The sequence below is a fragment of the Lagenorhynchus albirostris genome, chromosome 2 (assembly GCF_949774975.1).
Source record: "Lagenorhynchus albirostris chromosome 2, mLagAlb1.1, whole genome shotgun sequence".
Classification (NCBI taxonomy): domain Eukaryota; kingdom Metazoa; phylum Chordata; class Mammalia; order Artiodactyla; family Delphinidae; genus Lagenorhynchus; species Lagenorhynchus albirostris.
In genome coordinates, this window is record NC_083096.1 from 112,594,134 (window position 1) to 112,612,804 (window position 18,671).

Sequence of the window (18,671 nt, forward strand, 5' to 3'; positions counted from 1 at the left end):
AGGTATTTGCTAATTTTTTTTCTCGTTATTGCTTCTTGTATCCACTCCTTCTCCTGGGCTTTCTTTCTTTCCAAAGTACATTTAAAAAATATTTCTGTTAGGGAGGGCCTAAGTGGTTAATTCTGACTTTGAAAATGGTCTTCCCTGCCCTCTTTCTCTTGAAGGACAGCTTAGTTAGAAATAGGAGTCTAGGTTGACAGATACTTATTCTCAGCTCTTGAAGATATTACTCTGTGATCTTCCAGCATGTATACTTGCTAATTAAAAAAAAAAAAGAAGTCTGTCTAATTGTCATCCTTGTAGGTAATTTTCTTCTTTCTGTTTTCTCTGAAGATTTTCTCCTATTCTTTGATGCTCTACAGTTTTCTCTGCTGTATAGTGTGGATTTGCTTTTATTCACCTTTCTCGATGTACTTATCAATCTAGAACCTCATGTTTCTTCCATTATAGAAAATTCTCACTCATTGTTGCTATGAAAATTGAATATCTGCTACTCTCCTTTTGATGTATTTTGGATCTTCTCATTTTATCCTACAATTCTTTTAAACTTTTACACATTTTTAACTCTCTGTGCCATATTCTGAGTTATTCATTCAGTTTCCCTTTCCAGTTTTCAAATTCTTTCTTCAGCAGTGTATAGATTACTATGCCATGATCTTCTGTTCCTCTCCTCAATGGCTATATACACATATTTTAATGACACTTTTCCTTTATTGAGGTATAGTTGATGTACAATATTATATAAATTAGAGGTGTCCAACATAGTGGTTCACAATTTTTAAAAGTTATACTCCATTTATCGTTATTATAAAATATTCCATGTGTTGTAAAATATATCCTTGAGGCTTATTTATTTTATACATAATAGTTTGTACCTCTTAATACCCTACCCTTTCCCCTTCCCTCTCCCCACTGGTAACTACTAGTTTGTTCTCTATAACTGTGAGTCTGTTTATTTTTTGTTATATTCACTACTTTGTTTTAATTTTTAGATTCCACAGATAAGTGATATCATACAGTATTTGTCTTTCTCTGACTGATTTCATTTAGCATAGTACCCTCCAAGTCTATCCATGTTGTTACAAATGGCAAATTTTCATTCTTTATGGCTGAGTAGTATTCCATTGTGTATACATAGCACGTCTTCTTTGCCCATTCATCTGTTGATGGACACTTAGGTTGCTTCCATATCTTGGCTGTTGTAAATAGTGCTTCTGTGAACATTGGGATGCATGTATCTTTTTGAATTAGAGTTTTCCTTTTTTTCTGGATATATACCCAGGAGTAGGATTGCTGGATTATATGGCAGCTTTACCTTTAGTTTTTTAAAGGGATGTCCATACTCTTTCCCATAGTGGCTGCACCAATTTACACTCCCAGCAACAGTATACAAGGGTTCCCTTTTCTCCACACTCTCTCCAGCATTTATTATTTGTAGACTTTTTGAGGATAGCCATTCTGACTGGTTTGAGGTGATACTTCATTGTGGTTCTGATTTGCATTTCTCTAGTAATTAGTGACATTGAGCATCTTTTCATGTGCCTGTTGCCCATCTGTATGCCTTCTTTGGAAAAAGGCATTCTGCCGAATTTTTGATTGGATTGTTTGTTTTTTCGAAATTGAGTTGTATAAGCTGTTTGTATGTTTTGGATATTAACCTCTTATTAATCGCATCATTTGCAAATATTTTCTTCCATTCTGTATGTTGTCTTGTTTTGTTGATGGTTTCCTCTGCTGTGCAAAAGCTTTTAAGTTTCATTAGGTTCCATTTGGTTATTTTTGCTTTTATTTCTTTTGCCTTGGAAAACAGATCTAAGAAAATATTGCTACGATTTACACAAGAGAATGTTTTGCCTATGTTCTCTTCTAGGAGTTTTATGGTATCATGTCTTATGTTGAGGTCTTTAAACCATCTTGATTTTATTTTTCTATGTGGTGTGAAGAAGTGTACACCACTTGTTGAAGAGACTGTCTTTTCTCCATTGTACATTCTTGCCTCCTTCATCGTAGATTAATTGACTGTAGGTGCATGGGTTTATTTCTGGATTCTCTAATCTGTTTCATTGATCTATATGTCTGTTTTTGTGCCAATACCATATTGTTTTGATTACTGTAGCTTTGTAGTATAGTCTGAAGCCTGACAGGGTTATACCTCCAGCTTTGCTTTTTCCTCGGGATTTCTTTGGTAATTCTGTTTTTTGTGGTTCCACATAAATTTTAAGATTATTTTTTCTAGTTCTGTGAAAAATATGGGTATTTTGCTAGGTATTGCATTAAATCTATAGATTGCTTTGGGTATTATGACCATTTTAACAATATTGATTCTTCCAATTCAAGAGCCTGGGATAACTTTTCATTTCTTTGAATCATCTTCAGTTTCCTCTATCAGTGTTTAATAGTTTTCAGAGTTTAGGTCTTTCACTTCCTTGGTTAAGTTTATTCCTAGGTATTTAATTTTTTTGATATGATTTTAAATGGGATTTCTTTTTTAGTTTCTCTTTCTGACACTTCATTATCAGTGTAAAGTAATGCAACAGATTTCTGTATATTAATCTTACATCCTGCTACTAATTCATTTATTAGTTCTAATAGTATTCATGTGGAGACTTTAGAGTTCTCTGTATAGAATATCATGACATCTGCAAATAGTAACAGTTTTACTTTTTCCCTTCCAATTTGGATACCTTTATTTATTTTTCTTGTCTGATTGCTGTGGCTAGGACTTCCAATACTATGTTGAATAGAAGTGGTGAGAGTGAGCATCCTTGTCTTGTTCCTGAATTTAGCAAGAAGGCTTTCAGCTTTTCACCATTGAGTACTATATTGGCTGGGGTTTGTCAAAAAAGCCTTTTATTATATTGAGGTATGTTCCCTCTGTACCCATTTCAGTGAGAGTTTTTATCATAAATGTATGTTAAATTTTCTCAAATGCTTTTTCTGCATCTATTAAGGTGATCATGTGGTTTTTGTCTTTCCTTTTGTTAATGTGGTGTATCACATTGATTGATTTGCATATATTGAACCATTCTTGCAATACTGGAATGAACCCAACTTGATCATGGTGTATGATCCTTTTTATGTATCGTTGGATTTGGTTTGCTAATATATTGTTGAAGAATTTTACATCTATATTCATCAAAGTTGTTGCCTGTAATTTTCTTTTTTTTGTGGTGTCTTTGTCTGGTTTTGGTATCAGGGTGCTGGTGGCCTCATAGAATGAATTTTGGAGAGTTCTCTGCTCTTCAATTTTTTGGAATAGTTTGAGGATAGGTATAAGTTCTTCTTTGTACATTTGGTAGAATCCTGCAGTAAAGCCATTGATCCTGAACTTAAGTTTGCAGGTAGTTTTTGTTTTGTTTTGTTTTTTCTTGTTTTTATTACAGATTCTATTTCACTTCTAGTGATCAGTCTGTTCAAATTATCTGTTTCTTCTTCACTCAGTTTTGGCATGCTGTATGTTTCTAGAAACTTGTCCATTTCTTCTAGGTTGTCCAATTTGTTGGCATATAGCTGTTCATAGTATTTTCTTGTGATTTTTTTGTATTTTTGTGGTATCAGTTGTTATTTCTCCTCTTTCATTTCTTATTTTGTTTATTTGGGTCCTCTCTCATTTCTTCTTGGTGAGTTTAGCTAGAGGTTTCTCTACTTTGTTTATTTAAAAAAAACAGCTCTTGGTTTTATTGATCTTTTCTGTTGTTTCTTTGATCTCTATTTCATTTATTTTCTCTCTGATCTTTATTATTTCCTTCCTTCTGCTGACTTTGGGTTTTGTTTCTTCTTGTTTTTCTAATTCTTTTAGGTGTAGGTTAAGTTGTTTATTTGAGATTTTTCTTGTTTCTTGAGAAAGGCCTGTATCACTATGAACTTCCCTCTTAGACCTGCTTTTGCTACATCCCACAGATTTTGTAAGGTTGTGTCTGCATTTTCATTTGTCTTGGTATTTTCTGATTTCTTCTTTGATTTCATTGTTCACCTGCTGATTATTTTAGTAGCATGTTGTTTAGCCTTCATGCATTGCTTGTTTTCCCATTTTTCTTTCTGTGGTTGATTCCTTGTTTCATACCCTCTTAAATTTGGTCAGAAAATATACTTGAAATAATTTCTACGCTCTTAAATTTGTTGAGGTTTGTTTTGAGACCTACTATATGGTCTATCCCAGAGAATGTCCCATGTGCTCTTGAAAAGAACGTGTATTCTGGTTTTGTTTTTTGTTAGTTTTAGTTGTAGTGTCCTGTAGATATCAATTAAGTCCAACTGGTCTGTTGTCATTTAGGATTGAAGTTGCCTTATTGATTTTTTGCCTGGGTGAGCTGTCTATTGATGTCAGAGGGGTGTTAAATTCTCCTACTATTATTATATTATTGTCAATTGCTCCCTTTATATCTTTTAGTATTTGTTTTATACATTTAGGTGCTCTTATATTGGGTGCATATATATTAATGAGTATAAGATCCTTTTCTTGTAATGATCACTTTAATGCTCTCCTTTGTTTTCTTAATAGCCTTTTACAAAAGTCTATTTTGTCTGATATGAGTATTGCTACCCCCTCTTTCTTGTTGTTTCCATTTGCATGAAATATCTTTTTCCATTCCCTCACTTTCAGTCTGCATGTGTCTTTAGATCTGAACTGAGTCTCTTGTAGGCAGCATATATATGAGTTTTGTTTTTGTTCCTATTCAGTCACTCTATGTCTTTGATTGGAGCATTTAGTCCATTTACATTTAAAGTAATTTTTGGATAGTGGTATAGTCTTTTTGCCATTTTAAAAATTGTTTTGAGTTTGTTTTTGTGGGGCTTTATTGTTCCTTTTTTCTTCTTTTGTTCTCTTCTTTTGTGATTTGATGACTATATTTAGTGTTATGTTTGGATTCCTTTTTCTTTTTGTGTGTGTGTATCTATTACAGATTTTTGGTTTGTGATTAACATGAGCAATCTATGTATATATACATGGCTGTTTTGAGTTGCTGATCTCTTAATTTCAAATGAATTTAACAACCTTGCATTTGTACTCTCCTCCCCTCACAATTACTGTCTTTTTCTTTAATTGAATTATAGTTGATTTACAATGTTGTGTTAGTTTCAGGTGTACAGCAAAATAAGTGAGATATATATATATTTTTCAGATTTTTTCCTTATGCATTATTACAAAATATTCAGTAACAATTATTGTTTTTGATATCATATTTTACATCTGATTGTTTTGTGTACCCCTTAACTGCTTATTGTCGATATAGATGATTTTACTACTTTGTTTTTTTAACATTCCTACTAGCTTCGTGCATGGATGATTTCCTACTTTTACTGTATGTTTGCCTTTACCAAGGAGTTTTTTTATTTCATAATTTTTGTGTTTCTAGTTGTGGCCTTTTCCTTTTCACTTAGAGAAGTTCCTTTAACATTTCTTTCAAAGCTGGTTTGGTGGTGTTGAACTCTTTTAGCTTTTACTTGTCTGGAAATCTTTTGATCTCTCTATCAAATCTGAATGAGACCCTTGCTGTGTAGTGCATTCTTAGTTTAGTTTTTCCAGTCTTCACTTTAAAATATATCATGCTCCTCCATTTTGGCCTGCAGAGTTTCTGCTGAAAAGTCAGCTGATAATCTTATGGGAGTTCCCTTGTATGTTATTTGTTGTTTTCTTTATCTTTAATAGTTCCATTTATTTATTTGGCTGCGCCAGGTCCTAGTTGTGGCAGTCGGGGTCCTTAGATTTGGCTCACAGGCTCCTTAGTTGCTGCAGGTGGGATCCTTAGTTGTGGCATGCGAACTCTTAGTTGCAGTATGCATGTGGGATCTAGTTCCCTGACCAGGGATCGAACCCAGACCCCCTGTACTGGGAGTGTGAAGTCTTATCCAGTGTGCCACCAGGGAAGTCCCTTTAATATTTCCATTTTAATTACAATGTGTCTTGATGTGTTCCTCTTTGGGTAAATCCTGTATGGGACTCTCTGTGCTTCCTGGACTTGGATGTCTGTTTCCTTTCCCCTGTTAGGGAAGTTTTCAGCTATTATGTCTTTAAATATGTTCTCAGCCCCTTTCTCTCTCTCTTCTCCTTCTGAGACCCCTATAATGTAAATATTAGTATGCTTGATGTTGTTCCAGAGGTCACTTAAACTGTCCTCATTTCTTTTCATTCTTTTTTCTGTTCAGCATCAGTGATTTCCACTGCTCTGTCTTCCAGCTTATGATTCATTTCTTTGTTTCATTTAATCTACTGCTGATCCCTTCTTGTGTATTTTTCATTTCAGTTATTATATTCTTCCTCTCTGTTCAGTTCTTTATATTTTCTAACTCTTTGTTTAAAACTTCTAACTTCTGTTCATCTATTATTCTCCCAAGTTCTTTGATCATCTTTACTGTCACTACCCTGAACTCTTTCCTGGGTAGATTGCCTATCTCCACTTCACTTAGTTCTTCCTCTGGGGTTTTATCTTGTTCCTTTGTCTGGAACATATTCCTCTGTTTTCTCATTTTTGCCTAAGTTGCTGTTTTTATTTTTATGTATCTGGTAGGTTGGTTACATTTCTCAACCTTGGAGAAGTGGCCTTTTGTAGGAGACATCCTCTGCATCCCAGCAGTGCACTCCCCTCTTGTCACCAAGCTATACGTTCTAGGGGTTCCCTCTATGAGGGCTGCGTAGGTCCTTCTGTTGTGACAGGCTGACTATGTGGGCAGCCTGGTAGGCTTTGTTGGCTCCCAGTCCAGTTATTTGCCAGGTCCTGCCTTGTGTGGAGGCTGGCTGCTGGCCACTGGCTGGGGGGACTAGGTCATGAGGCAGCTGACTGTGGAAGCCTAGGGGGCCCCAGGGCTAGTGCTGGCTCACTGGTGTACAGAGTCAGGGTCCAGAAGATTCCTGAGCTGTTTCCTGCCCACTGGTGCCAGACTACTGGTGGACAGAGCCAGGTCCTGGAGTCTGGTTGCAGGTCCCAGGAGTCCCAGAGCTGGTTTTGGATCACTGGTGGCAGGGGTTGGTTCCTGACACAGTTGGGTATGGGGTCTGGGGTGTCCTGTTGCTTATGTTGTCCTGGTAGTCGGCAAGGCTGGGACCCAGTTGGTCCCATGGCAGCGTTTGGCCTGCTAGTGTGGAGGCTGGGTCCACAGGCTGTGTGATTGTGGTTTTCTTCCTTCCTTCCTTCCTTCCTTCCTTCCGTCTTCGTTGCTGCATGTGGGCTTTCTCTAATTGTGGCGAGCAGGGGCTACTCTTCGCTGCAGTGTGCCAGCTTCTCATTGCAGTGTCTTCTCTTGTTGTGGAGCACAGGCTCTAGGCATGCAGGCTTCAGTAGTTGTGGCATGCCGGCTCAGTAGTTGTGGCTCGCGGGCTCTAGAGCCCATCTCAGTAGTTGTGACACACGGGCTTAGTTGCTCTGTGTCATGTGGGATCTTCCTGTACCAGGGATCAAACCCATGTCCCCTGCATCAGCAGGCGGATTCTTAACCACTGTGCCACCAGGGAAGTCCGGGGTTTGTGGTTTTCTTGCATCTGGTGTTTGCCCCCAGTAGGTGAGGCTGATCCAGAGGCTAGAGAAGACTCCCTGGAGGGCATGGCTAGTACCCAGGGGATTCTGGGGCTAGTGCATGCCCACTGGTGAGTGGAGCTTGTCCTGGGCTCTATGGTGGTCAGGGCCATGTCCAGAGGCAGCTGTGGGCTCAGGGGGTCTTAAGGCAGCCTGTCTGCTGATGCATGGGGCTGTGTCCCTGCCCAGTTAGTTGCTTGGCCTGAGGCATCCCAGCACTGGCACCTAGAGGCTTTTGAGCCAGGGTGGGGCTGGATCCTGGGGCTATTAGGCTAGATGGAGGATTCCCCAATGGCACTTGCCAACACCAGTGTCCACCTGGTGGAAGGAGCTCCCCAAACTGGCTGCTGCCAGTGTCTTTGTCCCCAGGGTAAGTGGCAGTTGCCTCCTGCCTCTCTGGGAGACTCTCCAAGGTCAGGAGATAGGTCTGACCCAGACTCCTATGAAATTATAGGACTCTATTTCCCCCAGTCCTCTGGGACTCCCAAAAGTAAGTCCTGCTGGCCTTCAAAGCCAAATGTTCTGGGAGCTCATCTTCCCAGTGCAGGACCCCTGGGCTGTGGAGATTAAATTGGGCTCAGACTTCTCTCTCCTCTGGGAAAACCTCTGCAATTGTAATTATCCTCTGGTTTGTGGATCACTCACCCCAGGGTATGGAACTTGACTATATCATGAGTCCACCTCTCGTACCCATCTCACTGTGGTTCCTTCTTTATATCTTTAGTTGTAGAAGATCTGTTTGGGTTGGTTCCAGTCTTTTTTTAAACAATGTTTTTTCTGAAGATAGTTGTGATTTTGATGTGCCTGTGAGAGGAGCTGAACTCAGGGTCTACTCTGCCATCTTGGCCGATCTCCAATGGCTATATATTTTGTTTCTAGACTTTCCATTTGATTCTTCTCTCAATCTTATGATCTTAAAATTAATTTTTGAGAGCAGATTATTTTTTGTTTTAGTGCCTCCAACTGTTAGAGCACTACTTTCCCGTTTTGTTGTATTTGCCACTCCTCCTCATAGCAGTTGACTTCCTTATGTGGTTTCTGATTTTTTTTACAACATTTTTAGATTTTTCCCAGGGAGAATGTTGGGTTGTGGAAGTTTCACTGTCATATGGTTTTGCATTTGTGTTTGACAAAGGAGTTTAACTAATCCTGAACAAGTTTCTCTGTTAATTCCTCTGCTTGATATCCCACACCAATACATTGTGACCTCACATTTGTGTGAGTTTCAGACTTGGAGATTGATAGCTCAAGGTATTTTTTTTTCTACATGTCCCCCAAAATGATAACCTTTGTTCCTCCCATTGGCCAGGGATGAAGGTTGGATTAATTCTAGTACCCATTTCATAGATGTTCAGTCTTTAAGTTCTATATTTAATGCAGAAGTACCTGCTACTCTCCTTGTATGTGCCTAAGACCACATCTTCTCTCCTGACCCTAGTGGGCAATAAAACTACATCAGCCAGTCCCTAAGGCCTCAAGCTAGTCCAGTATTCCCATGAGCCACCCTGACATCAGCTCCTGCTCACACCAGGCTTTGAGCTCCCTCTTTATTTCTAGTACTTTGCTGTTTCCTTTATTTTCTTTTGAAATTGTTAGTAGTTTTATACTTCTGAGGTTCAACCATGTTGATATTTGTAGCTCTAATTCATTCATTTTATCTCCTGTATAGAATTCAACCATGTGAATTTACCTCTATTTATTTATTCATTCTCATTTTGATGGATACTTAGATCACTTCCAAATTTTTGCTATTACAAGTAATTTTTCAATGAATATTTTTTATACATATCTCCTACTGGACAAATGAGTTTCTCTAGGCTGTATTGTATGAGTGAAGCTGATGTTCACAGACCACATGCATGAGCAATTTTACTAGATTTTGCCTGGTTTGCTTTCCGAAATGGTTGACCAGTTCACATTTCCAATGGCAGTGTATGAGAGTTTTGATTACTCCACATCTTTACCACAATTATATTTTAAGCTTTCTAGTTTTTGCCCAGCTGATATGCATGTGATAGTCTTACAGTGGTTTTAGCCATTACGTTCTTAACACTTTATGAAGGTATGCCTGCTCCAGTTATTTCTTGGTGAATAACAAATTACCCCAAAATTTAGCCTCTTAAAACAACCAGTTTATTAAGTTCAGATGTTTCATGGATCACAAATTCAAACAAGTAGAAGCAGAAATGACTTGTCTTGCCACAAAGCTGTCTGGGGACTCAGCTGGGAAAATTACACAGCTGGGAGTGACTCCACGGAGGGGGCTGGTACCATCTGAAAGCATCTTAACTGGGAAGGGACATAGACCTCACCTCCCAATGGGAAGAATGTCGAAGAATTTGTGACCATGTTTAGAACAGCCGTCATGCCCCACAAGTGCTGTTTGGTCTTTTTCTCTAAAATGACATTCAGTTAACAGGGTGTAGTTTGTTTTGAGTAACACTTTACGTGTTATTGTTAAATTTCATGTTTTTTTCTAGAAAGGTATTAATGTCTCCAAAGAGTTTATTGAAGGATAAAAGTAGCAATGAAAATAACAAAACAATACTTTACCTCATAATAATTTTAATATCTTAAATAGGTTCCAGTGAGAATATTAATTGTGAATCCATGTATCAGAACAAATAAATCTTTGAGTTTGATGATTTCCCACAAGCAAAAGAAAAATAAAAATGGGAAGAGGGAAGAACCAGATATCTTTGAAAATAGAATTTTGTAGGATTGGTCAGTCATTTGCCCATAGCCCATGATGTTGTTTATTAGGATAATTTCTTAATAAGTGGTATGGTACCAGTGAAGTTTTTACACCTGTCATTCTGGTAAACCTATAAAGTTTTTCCACAACACACAAAATAATTCTTTTCCATACAAAATTTTTGGGTTTTGTTGGTGAAGATGTAGAAGAGATCTTAGTGAACATCAGCTTTTTTTCCTTTCTGACCCACACATCTTTCTTTGGAGAAGTACACCTCCCCCAATCCATGTAATTCTGGTGAGAATGTCATCATGTATATCCCTTTACCTGGGCACAGACGTAGGTTCTGACCCAGCCTGGACCATCAGAGTCCCTTTCAGGGACATAGTGCACGAGAGACCATCTTCTTCATGGAGGACAATGCACTCTTCGGAAAGTGCAAGCCTAGAGTGGCTGCTCATTTTATTTTCTGCCCCATGGAGAGCACCTACTGAGGCTGAAGTCACTTCTGAGGAAAGCAGGGTTAAGAGGTGGAATGAGAGGCAGAGTTCTGCTGATATAGTTTGATCCTTTAGACCTTATTGTGACAAAAGTCCACCCTTGGACTTCCGGGTTATGTGAGTTCACCGCTTCCCTTTTTTTGCTAAAGCTACTTTGCATTGTGTTGTCTGACAAAGCCTTGACTAATATCAATTCCAAAAGCACGAAATCAAGATTCAAAGTCTTCCTCCTTATAGCAAAAACCATACTAAGCATACTAAATTAAGAATTGTGCAAAACCAGCCCCAAATAAATGACAAGTGTGTATGGTGGGAAAGCAAAATGAGAGAAAAAAAATGGTGGCATACCATCTAGAACAATGTAGGTAAGACCACTGATGAGTAAATTCTATTACATTGGGTTTTAAGTGTTGAATTATATGTGAAGGAGAGGGCTCAGCACCTTTTTTATTTGTTTACCACAGAGAAGAAAACTTTTGTTTGGTTAGTGATTATTTTCTGAGCCACAGTATAGATAGGAATGAGGTTATCTTCAGATCAGTAAGTGACAAAGAAGGACATTGCTACTTGAATGAAAGAAGCTTTTTTCTGGACGCCAGTAACCATAATATGTATTCATAGAGAACAGTCTGCACTTAACTCAGCTATGTGCTTCCTGACTATGACTTAGTATTACAGAAAATAGTGAAAAATTTAATAACAATTTGGCTTTTCTCCACATGACAATGGTGTTGGCTGTTAAAAGGAAGGGTGCTCATGAGCTTGGGAAATGAGGAATGAGATGAAAACGTTTCTTCAGGGCAATGCTACTGTTAGTGAGCCATTTCAGTGACGTCAGGTGGCTTGCTCAAAAAGTATTATCGTTTTTAATCTTGAAAGGAAGGAATCAGGATTTTTTAAAACTGGACTCTGATGAAAATGGCTTAATTGCTAAGAGTAAGTCTCATAATATTTGATGATTTTTTAAATGGATAAAGATATTAATGTTCTGTTATGGAGCATATTTATTTTTGATTAATTACTCTATCATTATAAAGAATGCAAGCAATTCAGCAAAGTACAAAGGAGAAGTTATAAAATCACCCCAAATGATCCCATTCCATCAGTACCATGCTAGGCTTTCTTCTATGCCAAACAGAAAGAGAAGACGAGAAACACAGAGAGGTACTAACTAGATAGCACTCACTTGATAAAAGTTATATCCTACATTTTAATAGAAAGTCTCCAATTTAATTTTACTTATATTATAAAATCCAATTTAGTAGAAGAAACTGTAATGAAAATAAATGTAATTAGATTCAACACAAGAAAAAGAAGTTGAAGTGAAAATGTAAACTGCTGATAAATGTTCCTTCCCCACAAAATAATTACAAAATTATAAAAAAATCATTGAGAAGTTAGAGTCATTATCTTATTTAACCTCATGTACTAATTTTAGATTCTACTAGTTGACTTCCTACCGTAAAAGATAAGGAAATGACGTCTTACTTCCTTTTCCTACCTTCCAATTTTTTTAGTTATTCTAATTTTGCCAAGGTCTAAAACACTTACATTTGGTTCTGTAATTGCAATTGCCATCATTGTTTGCGGTTAGTATGACATTTAGACAGATTCAGTGTTCACCATGGGTTTTGTTATCTCTGCTTCCTCATTACTGAGTTCTTTATTTTCATAGATCCAGTTGGATGTGAAGAGGCCATAGGTTTTCTTTCTTTTGATTATTCAGAGACTTGTGCCTTTAAATTAAATGCAACTTGGCTGGGTATAATACTCTTGGCTTACATTGTCTTTCCCTTGGAACTTTATACCATTGCTCAATTGTCTTTTGGCACCAAGTAATATTGTGGAGACATCTGAGGCCAGCCAGATTCTGCCATCACCTTAAGGGTGACTTAATTTTATGCATGAAATTTTAATCCTTGAAGTTCAAAACCTTCACTAGAATATGGTTTGGTGTTGAAAGCTGTGTGTCAATTTTTCCTGAAAAATAATGTGTTCTTTAAACATATAAATTCGTTTTTTTCCTTCATTTTAGTTAAAAGTCTGTATATTTGATTACTTTTTCTATTTCATCCATAGTTTCTTAATTCAGGGATGTCAATAGTGGATTATCTTTGTTCTCAGTATCCATTACAACCTCTGAATTTTCTTTAACATCTTTTTCTTTTGCATTTGCTGTACTCTCATTGTAATAAAAATCTTTTCTGTAGATTAGTAAGTCTGTGGCTTCAGCCCCCACTTACCACTGTGTATTTTCATCCTTTCTAGTCTGTGGAGATGTTTATCTTGTTTTGAGTGAAATCTATGTCATTAAAGATATTTGAAAATATATTCTATCATTTATATGTGTTTGGGGAGAGAGGATGGGAGGAGTAATGGTGGGTTTGTGTGTCTTTTAAGTTCCAGCCTGATGAAAATTCTAATTTTAAAAGCTCTTCTCTGTCCATCTCATTTCTTATTCCTAATGATGTTTATTTTTTTCCTCCTATTTTTCTTTCCTTTAAACTTCCCAGAAGCTATTTCTTCTTTCTGGTACCATTTTCCTTCTTCTTAAAATATAGTTTTAGAATTTCCTTCCTTAGGGAGTATCTGTTGGTAGAAAATTTTCACAATTTATTTTATTTGGGATGATCTTTATTTTGCCAATGTTGTTTCTTCTCTTAGAGTGATGGCTAGGATCACCTTTATTCTTTTTTCTCTTATGTGATGGCTAGGATCCTTCAGTACAATGTATAACAAAAGTGGTGATAATGGGAACATCAGTCAGGAGAAAAGGATCCATTCTAGGTATTTCAACAGAGGAGATTTAATAGAAGAAATTGGTTACACATGTGGTGGAAGAATAGAGAGTCAAACAGTTGTACTTCATATAACAACAAAAAAGTACCAGTCATATTATTACTAAAAAGTTTATAAAAAAACCAAAAATAAAGACAAATATTAGGATGGTGAAGTTAACCAAAGATGAGCAACAACAGGTAGCTCTATCAGCCCTGGAATAGAAGAAAAAAAGGAGTCAGGGCTCACAGAGCTCAGAAGCTTGGGCTGCCCACTGGAACATGGAACCATGACAGTAATCAAGAGATGGAGCAATGAAGACTCAGGAAATGGTACCGATCGCAGGGAGAGATAGGAAGAGAAACACTCTGATTATATCTTTTGGCCATCCTCCAGTCTTTTCCCATCACTTCCCACTGGCCAGGTCTATCTAGGTGCCAGAGGGCTAGGGTACCTGGGAACTAGAGTCCCCACTTTACAATCAAGCAATAGTTTGCTGAGGTATCGATATATAATTCTAAGTAAAACAATCATTCAAAACTTCGAGGACATTACTTTCTCATTTTTCTGTCTCTTCCTTTTAGAACTTTTAAACAATTTTCTTCACTCTTGAAGCTAATTTCCCATATTTCTTAAGTTTTCTCTCATGTTTTTCTGTCTTTATCTTTGAATATTAACTGAGGGATTTCCTAGACTATATCTTCCAGATCACTAACCTTCTATTATAATCATATCTATTCTAAAATTTATTTTCTTTTCATAATTCTTAAAATCATCTTTACTAAGGTATAATGTACTCATTTTAAAGTATATAGTTCAATGAGTTTTGACAAATGTATACAACCAAAATGCTTTTTGGATGCATTCATGTTGCTGGTATCAGTAGCTTGCTCCTCTTTATTGGCGAGTAGTCTTCCATTGCATGGATACACCACCATCTGTTGATCCATTTGTTCAGGACTGTTATAAAGTTGCAGTGAACATTCACGTCTTTGTGTGGACATATGTTTTCATTTTCTTGAGTAAATACATAGAGGTAGAAAGGCTAGTTGTGTGGTAAGAAAATGATTAACTTTATAGTAAACTGCCAAACTGTTTTCCAAAGTGGTTGTGCCATTTTCTATTCCCACTAGCAATGCAGACAGTTTCCATCGCTCTACATCCTCACCAACACTTGGTATTCTCAGTGTTTTTAGTCATTCTGTTGGTGTGTAGTGATATCTACTTGTGGTTTTAATTTTCAATTTGCTGATGAATAGCGATGTTGAGTATCTTTTAAGGTGTGCAGAACTGATATTGCTACTCAATTAGGTTCTAGGACAATGCACTTGAATATTCACTGCATGCTAAGCTTCTATGCTTCAGGAAAATCTCAGTTGAAGCCTTTGTTCTATTTGAATTGTGAAGATTGTCTCTACCCCCATCTCTCAGATAATCATATTTTCCACCTAAAATTACATTAAGTCTGGTAGGCAAAATAATGTCTCCCCTGCACTCCCTGTGCCCCAAAGTTGCCCATGCCTAAATCCTCAAAACCTGTGAATGTGTTAGGTTATATGGCAAAGGGAAATTAAGGTTGCTTATCAGCTGATCTTAAAATGAGGAGAGTAGGCTGGATTACCTAGGTTATATAACCCAGGGCTCAATATAATCACAATGGTCTTTAAAAGTGAAAGAGGGAGGCAGAAGAGGATGTCAGAGAGATGCAGTATAAGGACTCAGCCCAAGTTTACTGACTTTGAAGATGGAGGAATAAAGTCAGAAGTCCAGGAAAGTGAGCAATCTCTAGAAGCTGGAAAAGGCAAGGAAACAGATTCTCCCCTAGAGATCTAGACAGGAATGCTGGCCTGCTGATGCTTTTTTTTTTTTTTAACATCTTTATTGGAGTATAATTGCTTTACAATGGTGTGTCAGTTTCTGCTTTATAACAAAGTGAATCAGCTATACATACACATATATCCCCGTATCTCCTCCCTCTTGCCTCTCCCTCCCACCTTCCCTATCCCACCCCTCTAGGTGGTCACAAAGCACTGAGCTGATCGCTCTGTGCTATACGGCTGCTTCCCACTAGCTATCTATTATACATTTGGTAGTATATATAAGTCCATGCCACTCTCTCACTTCGTCCCAGCTTACCCTCCCCCCTCCCTGTGTCCTCAAGTCCATTCTCAACATCTGCGTCTTTATTCCTGTCCTGCCCCTAGGTTCTTCAGTACTATTTTAATTTTTTTAGATTCCATATATATGTGTTAGCATACGGTATTTGTCTTTCTCTTTCTAACTTACTTCACTCTGTATGACAGACTGTAGGTCCATCCACCTCACTACAAATAACTCAATTTCATTTCTTTTTATGGCTGAGTAATATTTCATTGAATATATGTGCCACATCTTCTTTATCCATTCATCCGATGATGGACACTTAGGTTGTTTCCATCTCCTGGCTATTGTAAATAGAGCTGCAATGAACATTTTGGTACATGACTCTTTTTGAATTATGGTTTTCTCAGGGTATATGCCCAGTAGTGGGATTGCTGGGTCATATGGTTGTTCTATTTGTAGTTTTTTAAGGAACCTCCATACTGTTCTCCATAGAGGCTGTATCAATTTACATTCCCACCAACAGTGCAAGAGGGTTCCCTTTTCTCCACACCCTCTCCAGCATTTATTGTTTGTAGATTTTTTGATGATGGCCATTCTGACTGGTGTGAGGTGATACCGCATTGTACTTTTGATTTGCATTTCTCTAATGATTAATGATGTTGAGCATTCTTTCATGTGTTTGTTGGCAATCTGTGTATCTTCTTTGGAGAAACATCTATTTAGATCTTCTGCCCATTTTTGGATTGGGTTGTTTATTTCTTGATATTGAGCTGCATGAGCTGCTTGTAAATTTTGGAGATTAATCCTTTGTCAGTTGCTTCATTTGCAAATATTTTCTCCCATTCTGAGGGCTGTCTTTTTGTCTTGTTTATGGTTTCCTTTGCTGTGCAAAAGCTTTTAAGTTTCATTAGGTCCCATTTGTTTATTTTTATTTCCATTTCTCTAGGAGGTGGGTCAAAAAGGATCTTGCTGTGATTTATGTCAAAGGGTGTTCTGCCTATGTTTTCCTCTAAGAGTTTGATAGTGTCTGGCCTTACATTTAGGCCTTTAATCCATTTTGAGTTTATTTTTGTGTATGGTGTTAGGGAGTGTTCTAATTTCATTCTTTTACATGTAGCTGTCCAGTTTTCCTAGTACCACTTATTGAAGAGGCTGTCTTTTCTCCATTATATACTCTTTCCTCCTTTATCAAAGGTAAGGTGACCATATGTGCGTGGGTTTATCTCTGAGCTTTGTATCCTGTTCCATTGATCTATATTTCTGTTTTTGTTCCAGTACCATACTGTCTTGATTACTGTAGCTTTGTAGTATAGTCTGAAGTCTGGAAGCCTGATTCCTCCAGCTCTGTTTTTCTTTCTCAAAATTGCTTTGGCTATTCAGGGTCTTTTGTGTTTCCATACAAATTGTGAAATTTTTTGTTTTAGTTCTGTGAAAAATGCCATTAGCAGTTTGATAGGGATTGCATTGAACCTGTAGATTGCTCTGGGTAGTATAGTCATGTTCACAATGTTGATTCTTCCAATCCAAGAACCTAGAAACAAATACAATGAAAACACAATGACCCAAAACCTATGGGAAGCAGCAAAAGCAGTGCTGAGGGAAGTTTGTAGCAACACAATCCTACCTCAAGAAACAAGAAACATCTCGAATAAACAACCTAACTGTACACCTAAAGCAATTAGAGAAAGAAGAACAAAAAACCCCCAAAGTTAGCAGAAGGAAAGAAATCATAAAGATCAGATCACAAGTAAATGAGAAAGTAATGAAGACAACAATAGCAAGGATCAATAAAAGTAAAAGCTGCTTCTTTGAGAAGATAAACAAACTTGATAAACCATTAGCCAGACTCATCAAGAAAAAAAGGGAGACGACTCAAATCAGTAGAATCAGAAATGAAAAAGGAGAAGTAACAACTGACACTGCAGAAATACAGAGGATCATGAGAGATTACTACAAGCAACTCTATGCCAATAAAATGGACAACCTGGAAGAAATGGACAAATTCTTAGAAAAGCACAACCTTCCAAGACTGAACCAGGAAGAAACAGAAAATATAAACAGACCAATCACAAGCACTGAAATTGAGACTGTGATTAAAAATCTTCCAACAAATAAAAGCCCAGGACCAGATGGCTTCACAGGCAAATTCTGGCAAACATTTAGAGAAGAGCTAACACCCATCTTTCTCAAACTCTTCCAAAATATAGCAATGGGAACACTCCCAAACTCATTCTATGAGACCACCATCACCCTGATACCAAAACCAAAGATGTCAGAAAGAAAGAAAACTACAGGCCAATATCACTGATGAACATAGATGCAAAGATCCTCAACAAAATGCTAGCAAACAGAATCCAAGAGGATATTAAAAGGATCATACACCATGATCAAGTGGTGTTTATTCCAGGAATACAAGGATTCTTCAATATATGCAAATCAATCAATGTGATCCACCATATTAACAAATTGAAGGAGAAAAACCATATGATCATCTCAGTAGATGCAGAAAAAGCTTTTGACAAAGTTCAACACCCATTTATGGTAAAAACCCTCCAGAAAGTAGGCATAGAGGGAACTTACCTCAACATAATAAAGGCCATATATGACAAACCCACAGCCAGCATTGTTCTCAATGGTGAAAAACTGAAACCATTTCCACTAAGATCAGGAACAAGACAAGGTTGCCCACTCTCACCACTCTTATTCAACATAGTTTTGGAAGTTTTAGCCACAGCAATCAGAGAAGAAAAAGAAATAAAAGGAATCCAAATCAGAAAAGAAGTAAATCTGTCACTGTTTGCAGATGACATTATATTATACATAGAGAATCCTAAAGATGCTACCAGAAAACTACTAGAGCTAATCAATGAATTTGGTACAGTAGCAGGATACAAAATTAATGCACAGAAATCTCTTGCATTCCTATACACTAATGATGAAAAATCTGAAAGAGAAATTAAGGAAACACTCCCATTTACCACTGTAACAAAGAGAATAAAATACCTAGGAATAAACCTACCTAAGGAGATAAAAGACCTGTATGCAGAAAAGTATAAGACACTGATGAAAGGAATTAAAGATGAT